Source organism: Anomaloglossus baeobatrachus, chromosome 8, assembly GCF_048569485.1.
Source record: "Anomaloglossus baeobatrachus isolate aAnoBae1 chromosome 8, aAnoBae1.hap1, whole genome shotgun sequence".
NCBI lineage: Eukaryota > Metazoa > Chordata > Amphibia > Anura > Aromobatidae > Anomaloglossus > Anomaloglossus baeobatrachus.
The window spans coordinates 165,749,842-165,768,409 of NC_134360.1; the positions used below are offsets into that span (position 1 = coordinate 165,749,842).

At 46.6% G+C, this 18,568-nt stretch overlaps 1 long non-coding RNA gene across 1 annotated transcript; it reads left to right on the forward strand.

Annotated features, from left to right (window-relative positions):
* The first annotated feature begins 3,345 nt into the window (after positions 1–3,345).
* On the forward strand, positions 3,346–8,377 carry LOC142249339 (uncharacterized). Its single transcript, XR_012725036.1, has 3 exons — positions 3,346–3,402; positions 5,474–5,614; positions 8,067–8,377. It is a non-coding gene; the product is annotated as an uncharacterized LOC142249339 (long non-coding RNA).
* Positions 8,378–18,568: the final 10,191 nt, after the last annotated feature.

Genomic DNA, 18,568 nt, shown 5'->3' on the forward strand with positions numbered 1-18,568 from the left:
TTAATTTAATGGTGGACTCAAGCGGCATACATAGAAATGATAGGGCCCCATAACAAAAGTTCTAATTGCCCCTTCCCCCATTTTTTATACATTATATACAGTTAGGTCCAGAAATATTTGGACAGTGACACAAATTTCGCGAGTTGGGCTCTGCATGCCACCACATTGGATTTGAAATGAAATCTCTACAACAGAATTCAAGTGCAGATTGTAACGTTTAATTTGAAGGTTTGAACAAAAATATCTGATAGAAATTGTAGGAATTGTACACATTTCTTTACAAACACTCCACATTTTAGGAGGTCAAAAGTAATTGGACAAATAAACCAAACCCAAACAAAATATTTTTATTTTCAATATTTTGTTGCAAATCCTTTGGAGGCAATCACTGCCTTAAGTCTGGAACCCATGGACATCACCAAACGCTGGGTTTCCTCCTTCTTAATGCTTTGCCAGGCCTTTACAGCCGCAGCCTTCAGGTCTTGCTTGTTTGTGGGTCTTTCAGTCTTAAGTCTGGATTTGAGCAAGTGAAATGCATGCTCAATTGGGTTAAGATCTGTTGATTGACTTGGCCATTGCAGAATGTTCCACTTTTTTGTACTCATGAACTCCTGGGTAGCTTTGGCTGTATGCTTGGGGTCATTGTCCATCTGTACTATGAAGCGCCGTCCGATCAACTTTGCGGCATTTGGCTGAATCTGGGCTCAAAGTATATCCCGGTACACTTCAGAATTCATCCGGCTACTCTTGTCTGCTGTTATGGCATCAATAAACACAAGTGACCCAGTGCCATTGAAAGCCATGCATGCCCATGCCATCACGTTGCCTCCACCATGTTTTACAGAGGATGTGGTGTGCCTTGGATCATGTGCCGTTCCCTTTCTTCTCCAAACTTTTTTCTTCCCATCATTCTGTACAGGTTGATCTTTGTCTCATCTGTCCATAGAATACTTTTCCAGAACTGAGCTGGCTTCATGAGGTGTTTTTCAGCAAATTTAACTCTGGCCTGTCTATTTTTGGACTTGATGAATGGTTTGCATCTAGATGTGAACCCTTTGTATTTACTTTCATGGAGTCTTCTCTTTACTGTTGACTTAGAGACAGATACACCTACTTCACTGAGAGTGTTCTGGACTTCAGTTGATGTTGTGAACGGGTTCTTCTTCACCAAAGAAAGTATGCGGCGATCATCCACCACTGTTGTCATCCGTGGACGCCCAGGCCTTTTTGAGTTCCCAAGCTCACCAGTCAATTCCTTTTTTCTCAGAATGTACCTGACTGTTGATTTTGCTACTCCAAACATGTCTGCTATCTCTCTGATGGATTTTTTCTTTTTTTTCAGCCTCAGGATGTTCTGCTTCACCTCAATTGAGAGTTCCTTAGACCGCATGTTGTCTGGTCACAGCAACAGCTTCCAAATGCAAAACCACACACCTGTAATCAACCACAGACCTTTTAACTACTTCATTGATTACAGGTTAACGAGGGAGACGCCTTCAGAGTTAATTGCAGCCCTTAGAGTCCCTTGTCCAATTACTCTTGGACCCTTGAAAAAGAGGAGGCTATGCATTACAGAGCTATGATTTCTAAACCCTTTCTCCGATTTGGATGTGAAAACTCTCATATTGCAGCTGAGAGTGTGCACTTTCAGCCCATATTATATATATAATTGTATTTCTGAACATGTTTTTGTAAACAGCTAAAATAACAAAACTTGTGTCACTGTCTGTTACGGGGGGCTGTCTGATAATAACCGAAAGGAGTATCAGACAGTCAGGGTCCACCGTGCAAAGACTTTGCTGCAGACTATGGCAGAGTGCAATACCTCTGTTAACTCACAGAAGGATATAATAAGTAAGTAAAGCAAATCCTCCCTTACTTGGAGGGTGTGTGGAATGATCTCTGTTAATAATCACAGAGACAAAGGCAATGTGTGCGAAATGGCACCTACCTAGGTCCGCTCTTCTAGTGGTGCAAAAGAGACGAACAGCAGCGTAAGCCGCACAAAGCTCCTACCTGCGTTCGCTCCACTAGTGTGCGAGGACACAAACCACTAAATATGGCACCTGCCTAGGTCCGCTCTTCTAGTGGTGCAAAAGAGACGAACAGCAGCGTAAGCCGCACAAAGCTCCTACCTCTGTTCGCTCCCCTAGTGTGCGAGGATACGAACAACTGCCAGACGCAGTATAAGGAACGTTACCCTAGCGGCAACGTCCACCTACGAGTAGAATCACAAGGCCCAGCCAGACCATGTGCCTCAGGCACCTGCCTATGTCCGCTCCCCTAAGAGGTAAGGATACGGACAGCAGCCGAAGCTGTAAGGTATAAGAACGCTACCCTGCCGGTAGCGCTCACCTAGCATAGACAGAGGAATGCCTAGAAGAACGCGCACAGAGCGTCTACTCATATGCATGAACCAAGAGGACTGAGCACCATGCGGCGTGTGTCAGGGTCTTATATAGACTCTGTGCCCCATCCAAGATGGAGGACACCAGAGACAATCCGCTGCCAGAACGACAGGAGTGACGTCATGCTGGCCTATCACCGAGCAAGACGTCACAAGCACATGACCAGCGACCAATCGGCATAGAAGGTGTCAGAGACATGTGACCTCGTGTCAGCGATGATGTCACCCGCACATGTGCAATGGCTCCAAGATTGGACTTAGTCTCCGGCGCTCGCACATGTGCAGTAGCAAGAAATCTGGACTTAGTCTCCAGCGCTCGCATATGTGCAGTAGCAAGAAATCTGGACTTAGTCTCCAGCGCTCGCACATGTGCAGTAGCAAGAAATCTGGACATAGTCTCCAGTGCTCGCAGCAACCGTAACAGTACCTCCCCCTCAAGGGCCCCCCTCCCGGCGACGCAGGTAATCGGCAACTAAGTCGGGAGCATGGACAGCCTCCTCAGGCTCCCAAGAGCGATGTTCCGGGCCATAGCCCTCCCAATCTATCAAGAAGAACCTGCGCCCTCTAACCATCTTAGAACCTACTATGGCTCGTACCTCATAGCTAGAGCGAGAGGAATCAGAGGCAGGAGAGTGCACTTCACGAGCGTGAGGTAAAATAGCCGGCTTTAGCAGTGAGACATGGAATTTGTCATGAATCCTAAGATGCAGGGCCGGATTATAGGCGGGGCAGACGGGGCTTCAGCCCAGGGGCCCCCACCACAAGAGCCTCTGAGGGGGCCCCCACCACCATCTGTGTGTCCGCCATTTTATTAATGTCGCAGTGGTTCAAGACCGCACTGTACCTTTAAGGTATTTCAATCCCGGCCATCACTACTGCAGACACGCCCACTGCACGCTGTGTGGGCTGCGTCTGCCAGGATGACGTCACCGCGCTGCTGTTTCTTCCTGCCGTAGAGGAGCTTGTGGGAGGACCGGAGGTCTCAGTGGATCCCGGTAAGTATGAGGTCATTAATCATGGTGCCGGCCGGGCAGGAGGCTGCAGTGAGGAGGGAGCAGGACGCCGCTGATAACTCCAGACGGGATTCCATAGTGTCAGCGGCCACTCTGCTATCAGTGTGAGTTATTGCAGGAGTGTGAGCTGCTGCAGATCAGGTCGGGCTGTCAGTGCCGGGTCATCGGCCTCATCCCTCCCCTGCAATAACACACACAGAGACATCACTACACACAGAATCCTGCACTGATCACATCTGAGCCTGCAGCACACATTACACTATATGGCCCATATTACATATAGAATATGTGAGGTCCTGTCCTGTAGGCCCAGGTGTGATCAGTGCAGGGGATTGTATATCTGTGCACATGGTATACCACATCCAGCGTACAGAGAGAGTAGTGTGATACACTGTGTACACACATCAGATGGTATATAATAATGTGTATATTGTATAACCTCTGATGTCTGTATCACAGTATATTGTGTACCAGTCATGTATTCTCCTGTACACTGTACAGGGGCGTACCTTTGGGGGGCATGCGGCATATGTTCCCCTGCACGGCAATCAGGGGGGCACCATTAAAAAGTGTGAGGCAGCAGTATGGTGGGAGAAAATTGTAAGTGGAGAGTATTGGTGGAGAAAAGTGTGAGGGGCATAGTATAGAGCCTGGGTAGTGGGGAACATAAGCAGTATAGAGAAGGGGCAGCATGGTGGCCAGTGTGAGGACACAGTATGCTGAGGAGGGGGAATGTGAGACTGAGGTGCGGTATAGTGACTGTATAGTGAAGGAGGTAGACAGTATAGAGAAGGGGCGGCATGGTGGCCAGTGTGAGGGCACAGTATGGAGGGCACAGTATGCTGAGGAGGGGGAATGTGAGACGGAGGTACAGTATAGTGACTGTATAGTGAAGGAGGTAGGCAGTATAGAGAAGGGGCGGCATGGTGGCCAGTGTGAGGGCACAGTATGGAGGCACAGTATGCTGAGGAGGGGGAATGTGAGACTGAGGTGCGGTACAGTGACTGTATAGTGAAGGAGGTAGGCAGTATAGAGAAGGGTCAGCATGGTGGCCAGTGTGAGGGCACAGTATGGAGGGCACAGTATGCTGAGGAGGGGGAATGTGAGACTGAGGTGCGGTATAGTGACTGTATAGTGAAGGAGGTAGACAGTATAGAGAAGGGTCAGCATGGTGGCCAGTGTGAGGGCACAGTATGGAGGCACAGTATGCTGAGGAGGGGGAATGTGAGACTGAGGTGCGGTATAGTGACTGTATAGTGAAGGAGGTAGGCAGTATAGAGAAGGGTCAGCATGGTGGCCAGTGTGAGGGCACAGTATGGAGGGCACAGTATGCTGAGGAGGGGGAATGTGAGACTGACGTGCGGTATAGTGACTGTATAGTGAAGGAGGTAGGCAGTATAGAGAAGGGTCAGCATGGTGGCCAGTGTGAGGGCACAGTATGGAGGCACAGTATGCTGAGGAGGGGGAATGTGAGACCGAGGTGCGGTATAGTGACTGTATAGTGAAGGAGGTAGGCAGTATAGAGAAGGGGCGGCATGGTGGCCAGTGTGAGGGCACAGTATGGAGGCACAGTATGCTGAGGAGGGGGAATGTGAGACTGAGGTGCGGTATAGTGACTGTATAGTGAAGGAGGTAGGCAGTATAGAGAAGGGGCAGCATGGTGGCCAGTGTGAGGGCACAGTATGGAGGGCACAGTATGCTGAAGAGGGGGAATGTGAGATTGAGTTGCACTTTCAGTGATTTTGGTACTGAGGGTGAGGGCAGTATAGAGAGGGGATTGCATGGGGAACAGTGTGAGGGCACAGCTCAGGAGGGGGAGTGTGAGGAGGGGGCACAGTATAGACATTTGGAAGTATAGTGGGTACACAATGTAGAGGACGGTGTGAAGAGGGGGCCCAGTACTGAAAGAACAGGCCATGTACCATAAGAATGACATTGTGTGGGTCATTTTGTGCAGGGAGCACAGTGAGGGGCAATTATTTATTCAGGCGCACAGCGTAGGTCATATATTTATATTTAGGAGCATTATAATCATTCTGCTATTTATTTTAAGGGCATAATGTCGAGATGTGCTGCAGAAGGCCCGGGAGGTCTGCAGAGAGGAGCTGTGGATGTGAATAGTCATCATGACGTCTGGACAAGATGGAGAAGAAAGAATAGGATGACTCCGATCAGGGAAGATGTCACCTACAAGGTACCTGGATGTGACTGTATGTGTGTGACACTCAATGCTTCTCCTCATCAGAACTGTGGTTCCTGTATGGTTCAAAGTCTGATGAATACTGATAACAATTGTAAGAAAATGCTGGGAATTGTTAAGGACATACTGGGCGTTGTTAATTCATGTGATACAAATGTATATGGGGATGTGACATTACAATATATTGTTGTAGTAAATTTGGTACTGTAGTCATGTATTGGTGGTTCTGGTGATATATTCGTTTACTGATGAGGGTGCTAGTGATGTATTTTGGTATTGCTTTTGGTTCTGGTGCTGTACACCGTGTGCAGAATTATTAGGCATTTTATATTTTAGAGGATTTTTTTTATTATTGATCAACAACTATGTTCTCAATTAGCCCAAAAGACTCATAAATATCAAATCTTAATATTTTTGGAAGTTGGAGTGGGTTTTTTTTAGATTTGGCTATCTTAGGAGGATATCTGTCTGTGCAGGTAACTATTACTGTGCAGAATTATTAGGCAACTTAATAAAAAGCAAATATATTCCCATCTCACTTGTTTATTTTCACCAGGTAAACCAATATAACTGCACAAAATTTAGAAATAAACATTTCTGACATGCAAAAACAAAACCCCAAAAAATGAGTGCCCAATATCGCCCCCTTTCTTTCTGATGACACTCAGCAGCCTACCATCCATAGATTCTGTCAGTGCTTGATCTGTTTACGATCAACATTGCGTGCAGCAGCCACCACAGCCTCCAGACACTGCTCCCAGAGGTGGACTGTTTTCCCTCCCTGTAGATCTCACATTTTATGAGGGACCACAGGTTCTCTTTGGGGTTCAGATCAGGTGAACAAGGGGGCCATGTCATTATTTTTTCATCTTTTAGACCTTTACTGGCCAGCCACGCTGTGGAGTAGTTGGATTAATGTGATGGAGCATTGTCCTGCATGAAAATAATGTTTTTCTTGAACGATACCGACTTCTTCCTGTACCACTGCTTGAAGAAGTTGTCTTCCAGAAACTGGCAGTAGGTCTGGGAGTTGAGCTTCACTCCATCCTCAACCAAAAAAGGTCCCACAAGTTGATCTTTGCTGATCCCAGCCCATACCAGTGCCCACCTCCACCTTGCTGGCGTCTGAGTCGGAGTGGAGCTCTCTGCCCTTTACTGATCCAGCCTCGGCCCATCCATCTGGTCTATCAAGAGTCACTCTCATTTCATCAGTCCATAAAACCTTTGAAACATCAGTCTTCAGATATTTCTTGGCCCAGTCTTGAGGTTTTATCTTATGTTTCTTGTTCAGAGGTGGTGGTTTTCCGCCTTCCTTACCTTGGCCATGTCCCTGAGTATGGCACACCTTGTGCTTTTTGATACTCTAGTAATGTTGCAGCTCTGAAATATGGCCAAACTGGTGGCAAATGGCATCTTGGCAGCTTCATGCTTGATTTTTCTCAGTTTATGGGCAGTTATTTTGCGCCTTTTTTGCCCAACACACTTCTTGCGACCCTGTTGGCTATTTGCCATGAAACGCTTGATTGTTCGGTGATCACGCTTCAAAAGTTTGGCAATTTCAAGACTGCTGCATCCCTCTGCAAGACATCGCACAGTTTTGGACTTTTCAGAGCCCGTCACATCTCTCTTTTGACCCATTCTGCCAAAGGAAAAAGAAGTTGCCTAATAATTAAGCACACCTTATATAGGGTGTTGATGTCATTACACCGCACCCCTACTCATTACAGAGATGCACATCACCGGATTTACTTAATTGGTAGTTGGCTCTCAGCCTATACAGCTTGGAGTAGGACAACATGTATAAAAGTATCATGTGAGCAAAATACTCATTTGTCTAATAATTCTGCACACAGTGTATTTATGTACATTTTACTGATTCTGATCCTGTACACATGTAGCAAGCCATGATTTGTAAAATTACATGACCGCAAGGGTTTCTACATTATGTTAGTAGCATTAAAGGGGTTGTCCAGGTTTGTGATGAAAGTTTCTATGTGACTGCAGACTTCTGAATCCTCAGTGTGCACACTGCACACTGTCAGGACTCTCCGATGCCAGCAGTGAGAGCTTGAGGGCATGTAACTATTGAGTGAGGCTGCAGACGTCTAATTTGAATGTGGCCGGAAGTAAACAAATCGCATACTTGCAGTCCCATGACTACTTGCTCATGGCACGGGAAAATCATGACAGTGTGCAGTCCGCAAGCTGTGAGAATTCAGAAGTCTGCAGTCATATAACTACAAATTTTCCTTGTCGAGCTGGACAACCCCTTTAATAATAGAAGTAAGCCCCGTAGCATGCCCAATCCAACAACCTGTAATATACTCAATGTAAGGATTCGGCTCTGCTTGCTAATTTTAGAAGTGGTCACATGACCACTTGCAGGTCATTTTAATACTTTGAGTCACAATTAGCTTCTCTTCCTGCTTCTCTTTATGGGCTGTAGTATTTCACTGAACATCGAGAGAATTAGGAAGAGCAGCTCATCGGCACGTGTGAAAATGGCGTATGAGCGGTCACATGACAACTACTCAAACCGCATAAGCCGTGTATAGAAGGGGGCGCCAAACTGAACTCCTACTCCATGGACAGGAAAACCTAGATCCACCTCTGATACAGTGTATGGCATACCGTGTACAGACATCAGCTGCTATGTACTACTCCGGAGACAATACAATAGAGAGCACATTGTGATTTTCAGCAACCATTGCTGCCAGTGAGAACTTTCCCTTTCTGTATTTTTACTATTACTTGGCTGTCTTAACATTGGGATCAATAAAAAAATGTGAGTAACTTTATTTTCTGTGTATAAGTGTAAATCTGAATGTGGCAGAACAGGATAAGATCCATGCTCAGTGGATTTATTTCTAAATGCTACAGTTCGTGCTCTACTGTTATGGCTTAAAATGTTAACGTTATGGGGCCCCCACCAGATTTTCTGCCCAGGGGCCCCCACCAACCTTAATCTGGCCCTGCTAAGATGGACAGGTAACTTCAATTGATAGACTACAGGATTTACCTGTCGAAGAACCTCATAAGGACCCAGGAAGCGAGGAGCAAATTTGACAGAGCTCACTCTAAGTCTCACGTGTTTTGCAGAGAGCCACACAAAGTCCCCTGGAGAAAAGACAGGAGCCGGGCGACGAAACAAATCGGACACCGTCTTCATACGGTCCTTAGCTGCTTGGATCGACTCTTGAGTCCGATCCCAAACCTCTCTGGCATTAGTTGCCCAGTCGGCCACAAGAGGAGGAGGTGCAGCAGCGGGAAACGGTACCGGTACCCTAGGGTGTTGCCCATTATTGAGTACGAACGGTGTCTGCCCAGTGGCCTCAGCCAGCGAATTGTTAAGGGCAAATTCTCCCCAGGGTAGGAGGGAGGACCAGTTATCGTGGTTCTCAGCAACAAAGTGTCGAAGGTATATAATCATAGATTGATTGGTACGTTCAACCAAACCATTAGTCTCCGGATGGTATGCCGAAGAGAGATTCAACTCAATTTGCAGAAGGCTACAAAGATCTCGCCAGAAACGGGAAGTAAATTGCGGGCCTCTATCACAAATGATACGATCTGGCATCCCGTGAAGCCTAAAGACATGCTTGAGGAATAGTTTGGCTAGTACCCTGGAAGATGGGATTCTCGATAACGGTACGAGATGAACCATCCGGGAGAAATGGTCCGTAATGACCCACACAAATCTATGTCCCTGTGAACATGGAAGATCACCCACAAAGTCCATGCCTACCACCTCCCATGGTCTATCTGGCACTGGTAAAGGATGCAAGAGCCCAGCCGGTCTCTGCCGTAATGGACGGTTGCGAGCACACGAGTAGCAGGAACCGACATATCTCTTGACGTGGCTGGCTAAGTGTGGCCACCAATACCACCTCTCCAGTAACTCTCGTGTCCGCCTAATACCAAAATGCCCACCCACCTTTGAGGTGTGGGCCCATGACAGTATATCATTCTGTCGATCAGGCGGAACAAAGGTCTTGCCCGGTGGGATTTGGTCTAACGTCACAGGGGAGAGCGTATGAAAAACCCTGGAGGGAAGGATAAGACGAGGTTCGTCAATCTCTTCCTGGGTAGAAAGCATAGAGCGAGACAGGGCGTCTGCCTTGTTATTCTTACTCCCAGACAGATAGTTGATGGAGAAGTGAAAGCGGGAGAAAAACAAGGACCAGCGGGCTTGGCGAGGATTCAGACGCTGAGCGGTTTGTAAGTACGTCAGATTCTTATGGTCTGTATAGACCTGGAAAGGATGTTTCGCTCCTTCCAGCAAGTGACGCCACTCCTCCAAGGCTAATCTCAAGGCGAGCAGTTCCCTATCCCCAATGGTATAGTTTCTCTCTGCTGGTGAAAAGGTTTTAGCAAAGAAGAAACACGGCCTTTTTCTACCTGCACCGTTCTTTTGATACAAGACCGCACCAGCACCCACTGAAGAGGCATCAACCTCTAAGAGGAAGGGCTTACTCTCATCGGGTCTTTGAAGAACGGGAGCAGTTGAAAAGTGTCTTTTTACTGCCTCAAAAGCCTGAGATGTCTCAGTAGACCAGGCTTTGGGATTAGCACCTTTCTTAGTCAAGGCCACCAAAGGGGCCACCAAAGTAGAAAAATGGGGTATGAACTGCCTGTAATAATTTATGAATCCTAAGAAGCGTTGCACCGCCTTCAAGGAATGAGGTTCGGACCATTGCAGGACAGCAGAGAGCTTCGCAGGATCCATAGCCAGACCCTCTTGTGAGATAATGTAACCCAAAAAAGGCAATGAGGATTGCTCGAATACACATTTCTCGAGTTTAGCAAACAATGAGTGCTCCCTTAAATGGGAAAGGACACGAACGACATCCTGACGATGAGTCTCCAGATCAGGAGAAAAAATCAGGATGTCGTCCAGATACACCACTACTGAAAATTACAGTAAATCCCTGAACACATCGTTTACGAAGTCCTGAAATACTGCGGGTGCATTACATAACCCAAAAGGCATGACGAGGTATTCATAGTGACCGTCTCGGGTGTTAAAAGCGGTCTTCCATTCGTCACCCTTTCGAATTCGTACCAAGTCATACGCACCCCGCAGATCCAACTTCGTAAAAACTTGAGCTCCTCTCAGTCTGTCAAAGAGCTCCGAAATTAAAGGTAATGGGTATTTGTTCTTTATTGTGATTGCGTTGAGACCCCGGTAATCTATGCAGGGACGCAAATCACCCTCTTTCTTCCGAACAAAGAAAAACCCAGCTCCCGCGGGAGAGACAGACTTACGAATGAACCCCTTCTCTAAACTCTCTCTTATATAGGTCGACATGGCCTCCGACTCAGGTATCGACAGGGGGTAAACCCTGCCTTTAGGTGGAACCGAACCTGGGATAAGGTCTATGGCACAGTCATACGGCCTATGGGGTGGAAGAACCTCAGCACCCTGTTTGGAGAACACGTCAGCGAAATCCAAATAGGGTGTAGGTATGGGAGAGAGATCAGTTGATGCAACCGCAACGACCTTAGGTGGTAAGGGAAGACATCGGGACTGACATTTCGAACCCCAACTAATAATGCTGTCAGACTCCCAGTCAATGTGAGGAGCATGAGTCCGAAGCCATGGAAGACCCAGAAGGACGTCGTCTATACCCTCAGGCAAAACAAGAAAAGAAATCTCCTCTATGTGACCCTGAGACAGGGAAAGGCGCAAGGGAACTGTCCTCAATGTAATGGAGTCAGACAACATAGTTCCATTAACAACAAGGACAGGAATAGGCGCCTCTAACATGATAGAGGGAATATTGTGTCCCTTTACAAATCCTGAGGACACAAAAATCCCGTCAGCTCCGGAATCCACAAAAGCCATAATAGGCCATGTATTCTCAGATAACGAGAGCTGACCTGGGATACAACACTTAGAGGGTGCAGAAGACGTCTCTAGTAACCCCCCTCTAATGGTTACTAGGCCAGGGAGTTTCCCTGACGACTAGGACACTTGTTGGCATAGTGCCCAGCCTGACGACATACGTAACATATAGGAGGACCAGACTTGCGTAGTCTGGAGAACGTATGACCTAACTCCATAGGAGTGGGAGATGTTTCAGATGCTGAGGAAGATGGTAGTGGACCCTCAACAACTGGAATAGCCCGATGCTTAGGGCGTGAGGAAGAGACCTCGAGTCTACGTTCCTTATGGCGTACATCGATTCTCGTTGCTACTGTGATCAAGTCCTCCAGAGAAGCAGGGACCTCACGAGTAGCAAGAGCATCCTTGACATAGCCTGCCAACCCTCTCCAGAAGATAGGAATCAACACCTTCTCTGGCCAATCTAGTTCTGCCACCAGAGTTCTAAAAGCAATGGCATAAGAACTAGTGGATAACGAACCCTGAGATAGATCTAACAGTCTCAGGGCCGCATCATGGGTAACCTGCGGACCCATGAATACCGCCTTAAGAGCATCAAGAAAGTCTTGATTTCTCAGAGTAACCACATCAGAGCGCTCCCATAGGGGAGTCGCCCTATTCTAAGGCTTTGTCCTGAAGTAAGGAGATGATAAAGCCTACTCTGGACCTCTCCGTAGAGAAGCGAGAAGAGTTGACCTCTAGGTGTATCTGACACTGACTAATGAAACCACGACATGATCTGGCATCGCCAGAATATCTGTTTGGCAGAGCAAGTCGAGGATCATGTGCAGATGTCACCATGGTCTGAGGTTTATCCTCTATACTCTTGAGCCGTGACTCAAGTACTTGTATGTAACGGTGTAACTGCTGATATTCTGCCATAACTGCCAGACCCTTGGCTCAGTCCTAATTTTACGGGGGGCTGTCTGATAATAACCGAAAGGAGTATCAGACAGTCAGGGTCCACCGTGCAAAGACTTTGCTGCAGACTATGGCAGAGTGCAATACCTCTGTTAACTCACAGAAGGATATAATAAGTAAGTAAAGCAAATCCTCCCTTACTTGGAGGGTGTGTGGAATGATCTCTGTTAATAATCACAGAGACAAAGGCAATGTGTGCGAAATGGCACCTACCTAGGTCCGCTCTTCTAGTGGTGCAAAAGAGACGAACAGCAGCGTAAGCCGCACAAAGCTCCTACCTGCGTTCGCTCCACTAGTGTGCGAGGACACGAACCACTAAATATGGCACCTGCCTAGGTCCGCTCTTCTAGTGGTGCAAAAGAGATGAACAGCAGCGTAAGCCGCACAAAGCTCCTACCTCTGTTCGCTCCCCTAGTGTGCGAGGATACGAACAACTGCCAGACGCAGTATAAGGAACGTTACCCTAGCGGCAACGTCCACCTACGAGTAGAATCACAAGGCCCAGCCAGACCATGTGCCTCAGGCACCTGCCTATGTCCGCTCCCCTAAGAGGTAAGGATACGGACAGCAGCCGAAGCTGTAAGGTATAAGAACGCTACCCTGCCGGTAGCGCTCACCTAGCATAGACAGAGGAATGCCTAGAGGAACGCGCACAGAGCGTCTACTCATATGCATGAACCAAGAGGACTGAGCACCATGCGGCGTGTGTCAGGGTCTTATATAGACTCTGTGCCCCATCCAAGATGGAGGACACCAGAGCCAATCCGCTGCCAGAACGACAGGAGTGACGTCATGCTGGCCTATCACCGAGCAAGACGTCACAAGCACATGACCAGCGACCAATCGGCATAGAAGGTGTCAGAGACATGTGACCTCGTGTCAGCGATGATGTCACCCACACATGTGCAATGGCTCCAAGATTGGACTTAGTCTCCGGCGCTCGCACATGTGCAGTAGCAAGAAATCTGGACTTAGTCTCCAGCGCTCGCACATGTGCAGTAGCAAGAAATCTGGACTTAGTCTCCAGCGCTCGCACATGTGCAGTAGCAAGAAATCTGGACATAGTCTCCAGTGCTCGCAGCAACCGTAACACTGTCCAAATATTTCTGGCCCTGACTGTATATTTGGTGGAATCATATATGCCGACTTTTATAAAGCAGGAGACAGATATGATTTGGGGCATATACACACTAATTATGTTTTTATTGGAGCACTATACTGTTATCAACAATGATACCCCTTTTATAGTGTACAGTATAATGCTCGTAAATAAGCTCCCCCCCACACACACACACTCTGAGTATGGTAGCCCCACAGTGAATCCTCCCCTCACACAGATTTACTCCACAAATACATCATAGTATGTAATTACACCACAGTGCCTCCAGGAGAGTATGATGACCTCTGCAGGGTGCCAACAGCGCAACATAATATCCCCACAGCATGATGTCCCTAAAGCGCCCCCCTATAGTATGATATCCCCATGGTCCCCCGACACACAGAATATTATGTTCTACACACAGTATGATAGCCTGTTTGTTACGGTTGCTGTGGCTCTGGAGACTATGTCCGGATTTCTTGCTACTGCACATGTGCAAGCGCTGGAGACTAAGTCCTATCTTGGAGCCATTGCACATGTGCGGGTGACATCATCGCTGACACGAGGTCACATGTCTCTGACACCTTCTAAGCTGATTGGCCTCTGGTCATGTGCTTGTGACACGTGGTCACATGTCTCTGACACCTTCCATGCCGATTGGTCGCTGATCATGTGCTTGTGACGCTTTGCTCGGTGATAGGCCAGCGTGACGTCATTGCTGTCATTCTGGCAGCGGATTAGCTCTGGTGTCCTCTATCTTGGATGAGGCACAGAGTCTATATAAGACCCTGACGCACGCCGCCCGGCGCTCAGTCCTCTTGGGTCATGCATGAAGGTAGACGCCCTGTGCACGTCCCTCTAGGCATCTCTCTGTCTATGTTAGGTGAGCGCTACCGGCAGGGTAGCGTTCTTATACCTTACAGCTTCGGCTGCAGTCCGTATTCTTACCGCTTAGTGGAGCGGACATAGGCAGGTGCCTGAGGCACATGGTCCGGCTGGGCCTTGTGATTCTACTCGTAGGTGGACGTTGCCGCTAGGGTAACGTTCCTTATACTGCGTCTGGCAGTTGTTCGTATCCTCGCACACTAGGGGAGCGAACAGAGGTAGGAGCTTTGTGCGGCTTATGCTGCTGTCTGTCTCTTTTGCACCACTAGAAGAGCGGACCTAGGCAGGTGCCATATCTAGTGGTTCGTGTCCTCGCACACTAGTGGAGCGAACGCAGGTAGGAGCTTTGTGCGGCTTACGCTGCTGTCCGTCTCTTTTGCACCACTAGAAGAGCGGACCTAGGCAGGTGCCATATCTAGTGGTTCGTGTCCTCGCACACTAGTGGAGCGAACGCAGGTAGGAGCTTTGTGCAGCTTACGCTGCTGTCCGTCTCCTGGCACCACTAGAGGAACGGACCTAGGTAGGTGCCATTTCACACTCACTGCTTTTGTCTCTGTGATCATTAACAGAGACCATTCCACACACCCTCCAAGTAAGGGAGGAATTGCCTTATTTACTAATTATATTCCTCTGTGAGTTTAACAGAGGTATTGCACTCTGCCATAGTCTGCAGCAGAGTCTTTGCACGGTGGACCCTGACTGTCTGATATTCCTTTAGGTTTTATTATCAGACAGCCCCCCGTAACATTGTTAGTATGATGCCCCCACGTGTTATAAGGGCACCTATAGCCCCTTACTCAGTATAAGGGCCTCCACATCAGCTCATACATTATGTATGCCCCCACTACACCCCAAAGAGAATAATAGCCAACACAGAATGAGGGCTTCTACAAATCACCACAGAATGAGGGTCACCACTGAATATGGGAGCCCCACCAGTCCCCAACTCAGTTTAGTGTCCTTTACAGTGCCCAACTCAACATTGGGGATCTTATAGTCTCCACAGCCCCTGATTCAGTATTATGGCCCCCACAGCCCCCATTGAGTATACTGATCCCCAAGAGCCCCTACTCAGCATAATGGCCCCCATCAGCCCCCCACTCAGTATCATGACCCCCACCAGCCATCCACTTCGTATTTGAGCCCCCACAAACCCCCCCAGTTTACATAACTGTCCACATCAAACCTCAAGCAATATAATGGTTCACTCAGTATGATGGACACAACCTGCCACCCATTCAGTATAATGACTCCCACAAATAATGACATTATAAAAAACAGTACTCACCTCCTTCCACACACTGCTCCGGTCTTTACAGTGTTAGTTTTGAGGGTTCAGCACAGCAGGCATGATGTAGTAACGTCATTGAGCCTGCGCAGAGAATAGAGTCTCATGCTCACAGACGCAGGCTAAATGGTGATTATGGATTTTTCAGCTACATAACCCACCATTCTATTAAATGATATTCACATCCTGAGGATGCGGACACTGCTGAAATTTTGTTGGCCGTGGAGGTGACCTTGGCACCAGGACCTTCCAACGTTTGGGCCCTATTGTGGCTGCCTAGGCTGCTGCTATGGACGATATGTCCCTACTCTTCGCTAAATTAAAGTACTGGAGTATTAGTTGGAGGAAAGCATTTTCTGCTTGTATTTTCTCTTATATGTGTTACCTGTTTTGTATATCTTAATAGTGCATACAATATCTGTTTGAGTGTTGTCCTGCATCCATGATTGTATATATACAGTACTTCAACTTCTTGTTGTACTTGAAATATAACTTGGCAAATACACATTATGCAAAACAAAGGGAAGGGAATTCCTGAAAAGCAGAATATACACAAACCACCCCCCAAATATACACAAAAAAAGAGAAAATGACTGACAGATAGTAAGAAGCCACCTCAATATCAAGTCTTTTGTTTATTCAGCTGGACTGGAAGACAATTTGGAATAAAAAACGCGGTATTTAGCACTTCTGAAACTTTCCATGCTCATTTTCTCAACTGCCAAAAATATTGCTAAATGTTTGTGTTAAAACTAGTTTTGTACTCCAACTTAATGCTAGAGCCAAATACTGACACTGGACAATCGGACTTTAAGATGTGTTTTTTAAAGATGAGCAAATTAATTTGAGGCAATTTAAGTTTTATGAAAATAAAATTAAATTTTGATTTGCACAAATTACCCCCAAAATTCCCTCTGCCATTTTCACATTGCAGATGTTTAAATCAATCACAGAAGACATATGATTTCAGGTATAACTGGACCATCAGCTGTATATTGCCTTGTAGCTATCACATCACATGGTATAGCCCAGTCAATCGGAAGGCACTATCAGAGCCTGTAAAAAAGCCAAGGCAGAAAATGTAGCTGCCATTAAAAAGTGATTTAGAATTTTAAGAGGTTGTTAGAGCTCACAGCTCAGCCAAACAGACAGGATCATAAACATAACACAAATACCATTAGGAGGGCAGAGAGAAATGCACATGCACAAGAGCGCAATGAAGTCATAGGACGTGTCATCCGCACAGAGCAGGGAAGCAGGACAGCTATCACAGGAAGAGAGGAAGTGCCGATCCAAGACCAGCAACACCCGTCGGACCGGACCGCCCCACAGGCAAGTAAAATAAAAGCTGTTTTTTATATTATACAGGTCAACTTGGGCACTTATATACAGCATTCTAGAACACAACTGAGGTGAGGTCACTGAGATCAATGAGGTCAGATGAGGTCAGGTTACCTGCAGTCATAGGTGGGGTACCGAAGGAACCTCCAGTTGTGACCACAGATAAACTGAGTGATGTCACCGCTCACAGCTGCAGCTCAGTCAATCTCTGCCTGCAGCCACAGCATGCAGACATGTTCTGTGCCCGCGCACTGTGACTTTAAACAGGAGGACAAGGGAGTTTTTTTGTGTAATAGACAATTCTTTTTATTTCTTAAGGATATTTTCTAGTTTTTATATATTTCAATAAGTATAGTGATAGAAAGCAACGGATGATAACAAACACATCTAAAAAACATATGTGTAAACAAATGTAAATAGGGGGCACCAAAAGAGGGTAATAGAAAATGGTAAAGCTCGGCAAATTAAATAATACAAAAAGATTATGGCTTATATTATGTACTGGTGCCTACACACCAATTCATGTATCAACAAAGTGCTGTGTGCATACAGGATGATTGCAATTACCCAGTAAAGTGTCAAAGTAGCAGCAATGATAATAAAGTGCTAAGTGCAGACAATAGGTAACAAAAAGGAGGCTAATTATGCAAATCGCTAGGAAAAATTTCCATACTAAAGTCAAAAGAACAGTGGCAGCCTCCTTATACAAGGTGCTAAATGCAATCACAGCAGCATTGGTTACAGGTGCATGTAAATGTGCAGATCACATACCATCAATAGGTTAAGGTCGGCTAAGATCCTCAAAGGGTGCCTCCTGGAAGGCAAAGTTCCCTCCGCACCCACCAACCTGCGTTTCACCTAGGGGAGGGAAATCTCCCCATGCGCGGCTTCTTCAGGGATGGAAAGTGGTCTTTTGGTGCCCCCTATTTACATTTGTTTACACATATGTTTTTTAGATGTGTTTGTTATCATCCGTTGCTTTCTATCACTATACGTATTGAAATATATAAAAACTAGAAAATATCCTTAAGAAATAAAAATAATTGTCTATTACACAAAAAAAACTCCCTTGTCCTCCTGTTTTTTGCTTTGTTTATGGAGTTTGTGTGGGTGGGGCGATTTATTCTCCCCCCACTGTTTGACTAACTTTGATATGGTTTGTTTGAGACTTTGTTTGTTAATTGCACTGTGACTTAAGTATGTAGCAGTGTTGGGACCTCGCATGTATTACGTCGGGACTGATAGTTTGGGGTTCCTAAATTGGAAAAAGAGGGTGGATTTTTTTAACATTTTATTTCAAATAAAGGATTTTTTTGGTGTTTGTGTTTATTTCTTTTCACTTACAGATTAGTAATGGGGGGGTCTCATAGATGCCTTCAATTACTAATCTAGGACTTAGTGGCAGCTTATATTACCCTGATTGCCACCACACCAGGTCAATCAGGATGAGCAGGGTAAAGTGCTGAGATTTTCACATCTAATGGATGCGACAATTCTGGGCGAATGCAGGCTGCTATTTTTAAGCTGACA